Consider the following 12028-nt stretch of genomic DNA (forward strand, 5'->3'; position numbering starts at 1 on the left):
GTTCAAGCCCCACCCCTAGAAGCTCAGAAGGTGACTGTGTTTGGAGAGAGGGGATTAAGTTAAAACGAGGCCTCTAGTTTGGTCCCTAATGCAATTTAGAATAACGCTGGTGTCCCTATAACAAGAGGAAGTATGGACAGACACAGGGGAGACATCAGGATCCTGACGCACAGAGGAAAGACCATGTGAGGACACAGGGAGAAGGCACCATCTGCAAGCCAAGGAGAGAGGCCTCAGGAGAAACCAGCCCTGCCGACACCTTGATCTTGGACTTCCGCCTCAAGAACTGTGAGAAATAAATGTCTGTTGTTTAAGACTCCAGTCTGTGGTATTTGTTATGGTGGCTGTAGCAGACCACTCACTCAGGAACAAGCTTCCTTACTGATGGAAGGTAAACGAGCAGTGTATCACTGAGCATCTCTTCTTCAAACTTGTATCTGTCATACCATGGGGCCTCTTTAGGGTTGATCATCATCTAACTCAGGTAAAACTCCTCCTGGGCATCCTGAGAAGAGGTCAGGGCCTCCTCATGGAGCTCACGTACTGCACACGCTCTCATTCCACTCAAGCATTTGCTTCCTGTCTGCCTCTTTCCATCCCGAGTAAGACTATGTTTCCATTCACTGAAGATCCAAATTAAAACATTGAAACAGTCATTTATTTTTAAGAAAATATAGGTAAGCAAAATTAAGGAAATAAAATCCAAGCATGATTCTCCCACACCCAGAGCTGATTCCCATTAACATTTGCTAGTTCTCATTCACTTCAGGGTTTTTCTCTCTATGACTAAGATGCAGAGTTTTGGGTCATCTGCGAAGATGTGATCATCCTCTACATATTGACTTTAGCCTTTTTTTTCACCAAAAAATATATTATAAACAATTTACCATATCATCAAATGTTATATTTGTATGACTTTTAATAATCTATTGTAAGAACTCAATTTAATTGTCTCTACAGATGGATTTTTACTTTTCTTCTAATTCTTTTTCTATTCTAGACAACATTGTGATGGACAACCTGGTAATCTTTGCATATAGCCATGATTGTTTTCTCAGAATATTAAATTTTAATTTTAAAATTTAACTTTCCCTTGACCAGCATAACTCAGTTGGTTAGGCATCATCCCGCAAAGCTAAAGGTCTCTGGTTTGATTCTCATTCAGGGCACAGGTCTGGGTTGTGGGCCAGTCCCTGGTTCGGAGCATGTGTGAGAGGCAACTGATCTATGTCTCTCTTTCACATCAGTGTTTCTCTCCCTCTCTTTCTCTCTCCTTTCCCTTTTTTCTAAAATTAAATAAAAATAAAATGTTTTTAAAAATAAAATAAAATCTAACTTTAGCCTCTGGTGAATAGGGAAAACATTTCCCCCACTCCCAAGCAATAAATGATCTAAACCAGACAGGTAGCAGGAACATGGCGATCACTGGTTTTAGACTGGATTGTGAGGACGACAGTTTATTGGAGGACTGGCAGGAAATCAACCAGAGGAGAGGGACAAGGGGGAAGAAGGGAGAATCTCCATACCTTTTGATAGCTGGGCTGAAAATGATACCACCAAAAAACAAGTGAGGGAATTAAAAAGAAGGTAAAGAGAGTTAAGGAATGAAGAATATGCTTGTTGGAAAAGAGGGGAGAGAGGTCAGTTAAGGCCTGATCTGACTGGTAGGTAAAACATTCATACTCACTGTGAAACCAGTTGGCACGCCCATGCGCTGTTGGGCGACTTCAAACACTGAGCCGGTTTCCCTGTATTGCCCACATCCCCTGTCACTGATGTGTGCTCAGGAAATACAAAAACATGTAATACTCAACTTGGTAAAACATGAAAAAAAGACAGATCTACCAAGGGAAGAAAATTCATTTAATGCTTTACAAAGTAAAACCTAAATACATTTCATAATTCTGTCTTATACCTCTGTTTGCCCACCAATATGAACAATCTAAGATTATCTGTAATAGGCATATATTCAGGGTACCCGATGTAGGCTGTTTCCTCATCTACCACTTTGTCAAGGAAGAGAGGTGTGGGTGTGATTTAATGAACTCTATTACCCCTTAGGAGAGTGATGCTTACTGTGTCAGAAATGGGCCGATATCCCTATGGGTAAAGACACACAACTGATAATAAAAGGAGTCCTAGGTATACAAAGCACATTCTAAGAGAGTTTTTCAAGCCATGTGTGCCAGGACCTGACTTGATGGTTCCTGGTCCCAACCCCTTTCCATGATCATGGCTTTCAAGTCTTCCTTGCTCTCCTTGGTATCTACCCAGGAAGTCTTCTTGGCCACTTCTTGTGACCTCATGGTCACCAACAGTTCACCCTCCCTCCAAACACAAACATGCTGAACCCACTTGCTCACAGAAGCCCACAGGTCCTGCTCACCTAGGACTTGCCTACACTGCCCTGGCCTGGTGGGCTGGAGAGGCACATTTAAGTGTGATAATATAATCACAGATTTGAATTAGATGCTAATCCAACTTTAAGAGATTGTTGTCCATTCTAAAATTCAGTCATGGCATTTGGGATTTTGAACATCCAGACTGGGAAAATAATGAATATTAGTTGGCAGCAGACACAGAGGTGTTTCCCTGAAATGAAGGATTCTTGCCTGAGAAGGAGACCCTGTGGCCACGTCTGACTCAGGAGTTTAGGCCAATGAGTCATCTTGGATGGTGCTAGGTCACTGCCATTGTCATCATTAGGGTACATTCATGAAACGAAGCCCAAGTGCATAGCTCAGGAGGGCCCCATCATGAGTTGCAGAGACTGAGAGGGTGGAGGCTGCCAGCTGGACAGAGTGTGTTTTCTGCAGGAGCTACATGCGGCCACATGGAAGAGCCAGTGTAAGAGGAGGTGAGGAAGAAGAGCAGGGTGGGAGCAGAGAAGACATGGATGGAACACAAATAGGACAACGGGGACGATGTGTGATGAGAAGAAAGTGTGCACGCTGTAGAGGACAGCTCTGGTCACACCAGGTGGCCAGGTCCTGAATATTCATCAACCTCTACATGCATGGTTTTTAAACTTTCCTGTATGTAACTTCAGAATAATCTTTCAATAAGTAGCTTTTCAATGAAAGGTTAAATACATATTCACTTGGAATGATATCCTTAACTTCAGTGTTGAAATAATGACTTGAATGTATTGGCAGACGTTGAATATAATGGCTTTCAGGCCTTGGGCCTTTTCAGATTTTTTAAAATGGGCTTGAAAAGTAGCAAAAAAATAGTTCAAAATCAAATCTGGTAGATGATATATGAAATTAAAGAGGGTAACACCATTATTTTGGTTCTCAAAAATGAGATGGGGTTTCTGGCATGGCTTAAATGGACTCTGAAGGCCATTGCCTAGGAGAAGTGAGTTCCAGATGTGCTCTGAGTGCAGGGAAATCTGAATAGAGTATAACTTCTGAGGGGAACTTAGAGCAACACCTCCCTGAAGTCTGTGAGTTCCGGCGCAGGTGCTGACAGGTCAGCCACGATGCTTTAGAAGCACTCGCTTTCTAGGAAAGCAGTGGTTTTGCCTGACTCAGTACTCTGATCTCAACCTCATGCTTTTATGAGCTCTAAGTCTGGCCTGACCCACTGTATTTCTAATGCAGAGTCGCCACCTGTGGTGTTATGTGCAGCTGGGCTGGCGTTAGCAACAAGGTATGGAGGAGGCCAGTCCGTGGGAAAATCAAAAGCATTCTGTTTAGATTATGAAGAAAGTATGCAAAAGTAATTCTAACTTCTCCCAATTGGATGCTGGGATGAAGGTGATGGATAAAGTGGGGGGGTCTGTTGTCCAGGGACCCCACTGACTCCTGACACTTGGACCCAGGGCCAGGCAGCACTTTCTCATAGATGAACTTGCCCCGGAGAGGCATCGAATGACAAATGGCTCCTTCAACAACAGCCTTTCTGCAGCAATGCCCCGGGAGATCCTGTGTAAATGAAGGTGTGTGGGGGTAAGAGGGGCTCAGCTGGCCCTGAGAGCGCACCCTCTCTGGACACTGACCTGCTCTGTGGACAGTCTCTGCTTCTAAACCCAAACTCCAAAATGGGAAATCAGATGACTCAACCAGGCTTGGCAGAGGGACCCTCCGATTGGTGACAAGCCAACAGAGAATGACTCTGGGTCTGTTTCACTGTCTATGATCCCCAGAATTTTATCGAATATGTGAGTATTTCAGCAATGTGGTCTCCTACTCATCCTCAAAGGTACACTGAAGGGCCTACCCTCATTTAGTTCGGCATCCATGTGCCCATGTAAGGAATCATTTTCATGATCTGTCAAGAAATCAGGTGCCTCCGCCACCCCCAGAGCCTCCTCCTCTCCCTGGAGTGTCGAAGCAGTCTCCTAACTGTCCTGGTTTCTACCCTTGCCACCTTCCCATCTCTCCTCAAACAGGGCTGCCAGTTCACACCTTGCTTGGCTCTGGCCCTGCAGCTCCTGTTTCCCTCTACATTGACCTTGTCTTTCTGATACTTGACATCTTGGGGACTTGACTCTGGAGAGACTGCCCCTCCTAAGGTGCCTTGTGAGGCACCTTTCACACTCAAATCAACCAGTCCAGAACTGGCACCCCCACACCTCATGTGTGGAGCTGTGACACTCCAGGCCACTGCCAGCCTGCCCTAATCATCCCAGGGCCTGGTGCCAGGCAACCAGGAGCAGCCCCATGGCCCAGAGTCCACTGTTACCAAATTAGACCACCCTGTGCCTGCTTGCTCACACTCTCTATTCCTTTCCATGGAAACCACAATAAAGTCTCTTGCTCAATTTCCCCCTTCCCTTCTGCCTCCTGACTGACTCTGGTGCTTCCTTGTGTGGCCCTGACAGCATGGGGTGCCCTCTTCTCTTGGGAACTGTGAATGTAACAACTAACTTTTCAATGGCAGTCATCTCCTGAACCACTGGCCTTGCCATATCTGAATAATAACAAAACCTGCATTTTAAAATACCTCAGAGGCCCTGGGTTGTGTGGCTCAGTGAATGAGCGCTGGCCTGCAAACTAAAGGATCGCCAGTTCGATTCCTAGTCAGGGCACATGCCCAGTTGCGGGCCAGGTCCCCAGTTGGGGGCGTAGAAGAGGCAACCACACATTGCTGTTTCTCTTCCTTTTTCTCTCTACCTTACTCTCTCTCTAAAAACAAATAAATAAAATATTTAAAAAAAACAATAATCTTATAAATAAATAAATAAATAAAATGCCTCAGAGAAAAAGTCAAGGTCTTCACATTTTCTAGGCTTTGCTGCCCACTGCGGTAACCACTAATTACATGTGGCTATTGAGCACCTAAAATGTGCCTAGTCAAAATTGAGATGTGCGGTAAGTGTGACATACACAATGGACTTCCAAGATAATACAAAAAAAGTAAAATATTTTATCAATAATTTTTATATAAGCCACATGTTGAAATAATATTTTAGATATATTGGGTAAATAAAATATATAAAAATTAACAACTGCCCTGGCTGGGTGGCTCAATTGTTTAGGACATTATCTCATACACTAAAAGACTGAGGGTTCAATTCCCAGTCAAGGCACATACCTAGGCTGCAGGTTCTGTCCCTGGTCTGGGAGAGTACAGGAGGCAACTAATTGATTTTTCTCCCTCACATTGATTTTTTTTATCTCACTCTCTCCCCTGTCCTCTCTCTCTAAAAATTAATAAACATATCCTCGGGTGAGAATTTTTAAAAATTAATAATTTGACTTTCAGTGGCGGACATACAATGCACTATACAGATCATATAGCATAGAAGTATATATTTGAAACCTGTATGACTATTAACTAATGTCACCTCAATAAATTTAATTAAAAATTAAATCAAATTCAATTCACTTGTTTCTTTTTATTTTCTTAGGATAGTTACTAGAAAAATAAGAAGTACGTACACATGTGCCTGGTCAATATTGGAGCCTCCGGGATCTAACCTGTAACCTTCTGGCTTCACCTTCTTCCCTCCTCTGCCTCACTCACACTATCCCCTCACACTGGCCTCCTTGGATGCACCAGGCAGGCTCCTGCCTCAGGACCTTTGTATTTGCTGTTCTCTTGACCTGGAAGGAACCTCTCAGATACCTGCAGGGCTGGCTCCCTCACTTCCCTCACATCTCTCCCTCTGCTATCTTCTAGAGAAGACTACTCTGCCTTCTTCTATAAAATGACAACATCACCCCCGCTTCCAAAATTCCTATCTCTCTCCTCTGCTTTATTTGTCATGCTTAATATGAATCTCTAGCCAATATTTTGCTTGTTTAGCTTGTTTATTATCTATGTCCCCACCAGTGTGAATGCTAATAAAGGCAGGGATTTGGGTCCCTTTTGATCTCTGCTTCATCCTCCTCTGCATCCTCCTCCTTACCTAGAAAGATCAGTGCTTTCATAGTAATGCTCAATAAATATTTGTTGAATGAATGAATACAGACTACAGGCTTTCAGCCTCAGGATCCTTGTTCCAAATGAGAGAAGTCAAATACATATAATAGATAAAAACAGGGCTTGGGGGTTGAAGCAGGTGAGAGGCCTGCTGGGAGTCGGGAACAGAGCCAGCTGAGGCCTGGCCATGGCCCAGAGGCACACAGACCCACTCAGACCTGCCCCACCCTGTCAGATGATGGTGACGCGTGGAGGGTAAAACAGGCTGGAAAGGGGTGAATGGATAATTTGCATTTTTAAAAAGCTTCCTGTAACATATGTGGGGCCCACTCACTGAGATCTGCCCTAGGTACTGAGGCTTGTTTTTACAAGTGGATGAGGAATTGGCCTGGCCTATAGGGCAGATGGTCCAGAAGCTTGCTGCAGAGTCTCGAACCTCTTTCCAGAAATATTCCTTGAATTCTGCGTTTAACCACTTCCCAAGTGGATGCTGTGCATATTGCTCCTCAAAATGTAGTCAGCTCCATTATCAGATGAAAGGACAAAATGTGATATACAGGCAGCCACTGCGGGAGCAGGAGGAGCCGGAGATACGGCCAGCCCCGCCCGGAGGCCGAGCTCGCTCAGCTGTCCTAGCCGCACCAGGCAGCCGCACGCTGGGGCAGCGGGCCCGCCAAGGCCCAGCGCGCTGCACTCGCTGCGGGGAGCGCCTCCAGCACCATTCGCGCTTGCTCGTCCGCCCCGGCCCCGAAACCAGTTTGGGGAGGTGGCGAGGGCGGCGCGAAGGCGCCCGCCGGCTGGAAGGCAGGATGATGGAGATTCCGGCGGGACAGACGAAGCTGCTGCAGGGTTTCGCGGTGGAGGTGCTCGGGCACCCCCGGCGGACCTGCGGGAGTTAGCGCTCCAGCACTTCACGCGCTTGCAGCAGGAGAAGGAGCACAAAGGCTTCGCGAGCTGCGCCCGGGCCGTGAGGGCAGCACCTAGGGGGATGCGGGTGCCACCGCTGCGGGAGGCACCCCCAGCAAGGGGGTCAACTTTGCTGCCCAGGTGCCCATGCACACCGACTCTTAGAGCCACGAGCAGGAAGAGGAGGGGGAGGAGGAGGGGCAGGGAGAGGAAGAGGAGGCCGCAGATACAGGGGTGTTCAATGCTCCAGTAATAAATCGATTCACGAGGCCTGCCTCAGTATGTGCAGAAGCTTATGATCCTGATGAAGAAGGAAATGATGCAGAGTCCAGGATTATACATCCAAAAACTGATGATCAAAGGAATCAATTGCAAGAAGGTTACAAACACATCCTACTGTTTAAGAACCTGGATCTGGAGCAAATATCTCAAACATTAGATAACACGTTTGAAAAATTAGTCAAAGAAGGGGAGCATGTAATTAATTGATCCAGGTAATGATGGCGACAACTTTTATGTAATCGATAGAGGAACATTTGATATTTATGTAAAATGTGTTGGAAGATGTGTTGGTAACTACGATAATCATGGGAGTTTTGGTGAACTGACCTTAGCGTACTATTACATCCAGAGCAGATACAGTCACTGCTACCTGTCTTGGTACTTTGTGGGGTTGGGACAGGGTAACCTTCAGGAGAAAAATTGTGAAAAATAATGCCCAAAAGAGAAAGATGTGTGAAAGTTTTATTGAGTCACTGCCATTCCTTAAATCTTTGGAAGTTTCTGAAATCTGAATGTGGCAGATGTGATAGGCACCAAAGTATACCACGATGGAAGACAAATCATTGCTTGGGGAGATTCGGCTGGTTCTTTTTTCATTGTAGAAGCTGGAGAAGTGAAAATTACTATGAAAAATAAGCCATGGATGTGCAAGCATTTGAAAGGCTTTGAGGATCTTCCATGGAAATTATGGAAAGGAGCATTGCCACCTATGGAGAACAATTAGTTACCCTGTATGGAACAAATATGGATATTGTTGAACCCACTGCATGAACCAAAGGTATGGAGGGAGCAAGTAGGCCTATAGTAACAAAATTACACAGTAGTGGTTTGTTTACTGAGAAAGTGTGTATAGGCCAAGCATTTTCTGTGATTCCATTTTTCTCCTGTTTTTTTTTACATTTACAATGTATCAGTAAATCGTCGTCGGCAGCCGTCCGTCTCGAGAGACAATGGTGTAGCTTCTTAAGAGTCTATCTGCACCGCCGAGAATGGTTGTGCAGTCCGACTCGGGAGTGACACGGTATCTGTCTCCTCCCATGTTGAATCGACATCTTGCGATGACTCTGGAGTGGTCTCTCCAGTGAAGCTGAAGCTACAGAGCCTGGGCAGGGTGATATGGAGGGTCTGCTGTTGCCCATGCAGCAGACCCCCACCTCTCTTCGCAGCTGAAGGGTCCAAGGGAAAGACAGAGTCAATACAGCTTGGTTTCAGGTGCGCCGCAGGAGTTGCCGGTGTTGACTACAATGTCAAACCGCCTTAGGGACTCCGGCTCCGGATTTTCTGTCGGGGTTTACTCCCTTAGCCTTTCCCCTAAAGAGGTATGCCGCAAGGCAGCGGAGGTTTTTTGGAGTCAGAGTTTTCCTTCTCTGATGTGCCCTGACTGGAAGATCGAACCAGTGACACTTAGCTCGCAGGCCGACACTCAATCCACTGAGCCAAACCAGCCAGGGATCAGTAAATAGTAGTGATTTAATAGGCAATAAGCTGTAACATCACTTTCTAAAGAGTAGATCATAAAAATATTGACATACTGATAAAATGATTTTCAACTCCACAGACTTGACTGAAAGGTTTATTCAAATGATTGTAATATACTGAAAGTATCTGTGTTTCAGAAGATAATTAAAAGATGTTATCATAGGCGATTTGTTTGTTTTGACTTGTTCAGATTGATATGTCAGTCACTATGCCCATGTAAGAGGGAACTTGGCAATGAATCGTGCTATACAGCATGACTTCACGTTCTTTTTACAATTCACTATACATATAGCAAGTACAATTTTAATCATTTGTGTTTTAAAGTTTTCCTGGCTTGATAAGTTATATGTTGGCCTTGACCTATTAGTGAAATGGTATAAAACATCATATGCAATTTAAGAAACTTTTACATTTTTGCAATAAAGTACATTTTGACGTCTTTGGTATAATGTCAGTAACCAGTAGTTTTATGGACAGGCAATTTAGTCATTGTAATAGAGAAGAGTCTTTTTTAGGTAAGAGATCACTAACACTTTTTCCTTATAAAGCATATATCTCTGATTCCTTTTTCATTTGCAATCTTCTGTATTCTTTATCTTTAAAAATTTGAGTTTGGAGACTTCTGGCCAAGATGAAGGTGTAGACAGACACACTGTGTCTCCCTCCACAACTAAGAAGGAATACAACTACCTCAAAACTAGAGACAACCAGAAGTTCCAGAAAATCAAACTTCATGGAAGTCTAGCAAACAAAGATATAAAGAAGAAATACTCATCCAGACCGGTAGGGGGGGCGGAGCCGGGGCAGAGAGGATGCGGTGTGGTGGCGGCAGCGGCAGCGGTAGCAGTGGCAGGCTGGCAGAAAGCGCAGCAGTCACATATTTTTAAAAGTCGGGGGGGACACCTGGGGAGCGTTCCCAGCTCCTCACCGGACCTCGCAGCTCACGGTCCCAGCACTGGGAAAAATCAAGCCTCATTACTTCTGACTGTGCAGACCAGTGGGGATTGGGGTGGAGGCAGAAACTGCCAGTCTCTCAGCAGAGTCCACTTGTTTAAAGGACCCCCAAGGTCCTAGAATGTGTGCAGACCCACCCACTCTGGGAATGATGGCCAGTGCAGCAGCTTGAGTGGCATCAGTCCCATGTAGAAGTGGGAGAGGTGCCTGGAAAAGGGGCGACTGCTGGGCAGGCGGCATTGTTCCCTCTCAGACCCCTTCCCCACATACAATGCCACAATGTGGTGAAACGGGTCTCCCTGCACTGTGACGAATCCCTTAGACTCCGTCCTTTACAGCATAACAGGAGCGACAGCTCTACCTGGGACGCAGAGGTAAACAATCACAGAAGTCTGTGAGAATGAGGAGACAGAAGTATGGCCCAAAAGGGGGAACAGATCAAGATTCCAGTGGGAGAACTAAGTGACGAGGAGATAGCCAACCTAACAGATGAGGAGATAGACAACCTAAAAGACGTAGGATTCAAAACACTGGTGATGAAGATGCTCACAGGCTTGACAGATATGCTTGAGTACAGCAAACACATAAGAGAGAAGTGAAGTCTATGCTAAATGAAATGAAAGAAAACCCACACAAAACCAATGGTGAAAGGAAGGAAACCGGGGTTCAAATTAATGTTTTGGAACATAAGGAAGAAAAAAAACAGTCAACCAGTGCAGAATGAGGAAGCAAGAATTGAAAAAAAATGAGGAAAACTTCCCAAATTTTGCAAAGGAGATGGACATACAGGTTCAGGAAGCACAGAGGGTCTCGGGTGAGCTATACCCAGAGGGGACTACACCAGGACACATCATGATTGAGATGCCAAAGGTGAAAGGTAAAGAGAGAGTCCTGGAGGCAGCAAGAAAGAAAGAGGCAGAGAGTTACCTACAGGGGGGTATCTATAGGACTATCAGCTGATTTCTCAGAGGACACTTTGCAGGCAGAAAGGGACTGGCAAGAAGTATTCAATGTGATGAAAGGCAACCTGCAACCAGGATTACTCTATCCAGCAAAGCTATCATTTAGAATGGAAGAGCAGATGAAGTGCTTCCCAGACAAGGTAAAGCTAAAGGAGTTCATCATCACCAAGCCATTATTATATGAAATGTCAAAGGGACTTACTTAAGAAAAAGAAGATCAAAACTATGAACACTAAAATGACAACAAACTCACAACTATCAACAACTGGATCTAAAAAATAAAAATATAATCCAACTAAGCAAACCAGAATAGGAGCAGAATCATAGGTATGGGGATCATTTGGAGGGTTATCAGCTGGGAGGGGGAAGGAGGAGAAATGGGGAAATGGTGCAGGGACTAAGAAGCATAATTGGTTGGTACAAAATAGACAGGAGGAAGTTAAGAATAATATAGGAAAGGGTAAAGCCGAAGAACTTATATGCACGACCCCTGGACATGAACTAAGGGGTGTGGGATTGCTGGAGGGAAGGGGGGTACTGGGCAGAGGGGAGCAAAGGGGGAAAAATTGGAACTACTGTAACAACATAATCAATAAAATACACTTAAAAAAGCACTTAAAATTTTTGAGTTTGACATTTAATGTTACAGAGTTTTTTAAGAAGCTATTGAAATTTACCTGTTGTCTTCTAAAAGTCTAAGATTGTATATATACTACAAAAAAAATCTATACCAAAAATAATTTGGGGTCCTCATCAACGTACCTACAGGCTATTTCTTTGTTCTTCACTTTGTATTCTATAATACAATTCTTACAGACATCTGCTCCTGTGGGGTTCCTTCAAGGTGGTAGAAATAAATTTTTATAAACAAAATCATATGCAAAGATAAAAGGAATTGCTGCCCATTACTAATGTACCATTAAACCTGCCGTTTGCTTTAATGTAGACTCATAAAGTGAAGAATGACCTCAACTAGAATAGATATTGATAATTGATATAGTTATTATTGGCTCCATAAAATGAATTATATTCAACCAAAGCAATATAACCTTATAATTCTGGCCTACAAGACC

General features: G+C 44.4%; 1 pseudogene; it reads left to right on the forward strand.

The window, feature by feature from the left end:
* Window positions 1–7184: 7184 nt before the first annotated feature.
* Window positions 7185–8479, forward strand: LOC150012443 (cAMP-dependent protein kinase type II-beta regulatory subunit pseudogene; annotated as a pseudogene).
* The last annotated feature ends 3549 nt before the right edge of the window (window positions 8480–12028 follow it).

Source organism: Furipterus horrens, unplaced genomic scaffold, assembly GCF_987537825.1.
Source record: "Furipterus horrens unplaced genomic scaffold, mFurHor1.1.pri manual_scaffold_4, whole genome shotgun sequence".
NCBI classification, from domain to species: domain Eukaryota; kingdom Metazoa; phylum Chordata; class Mammalia; order Chiroptera; family Furipteridae; genus Furipterus; species Furipterus horrens.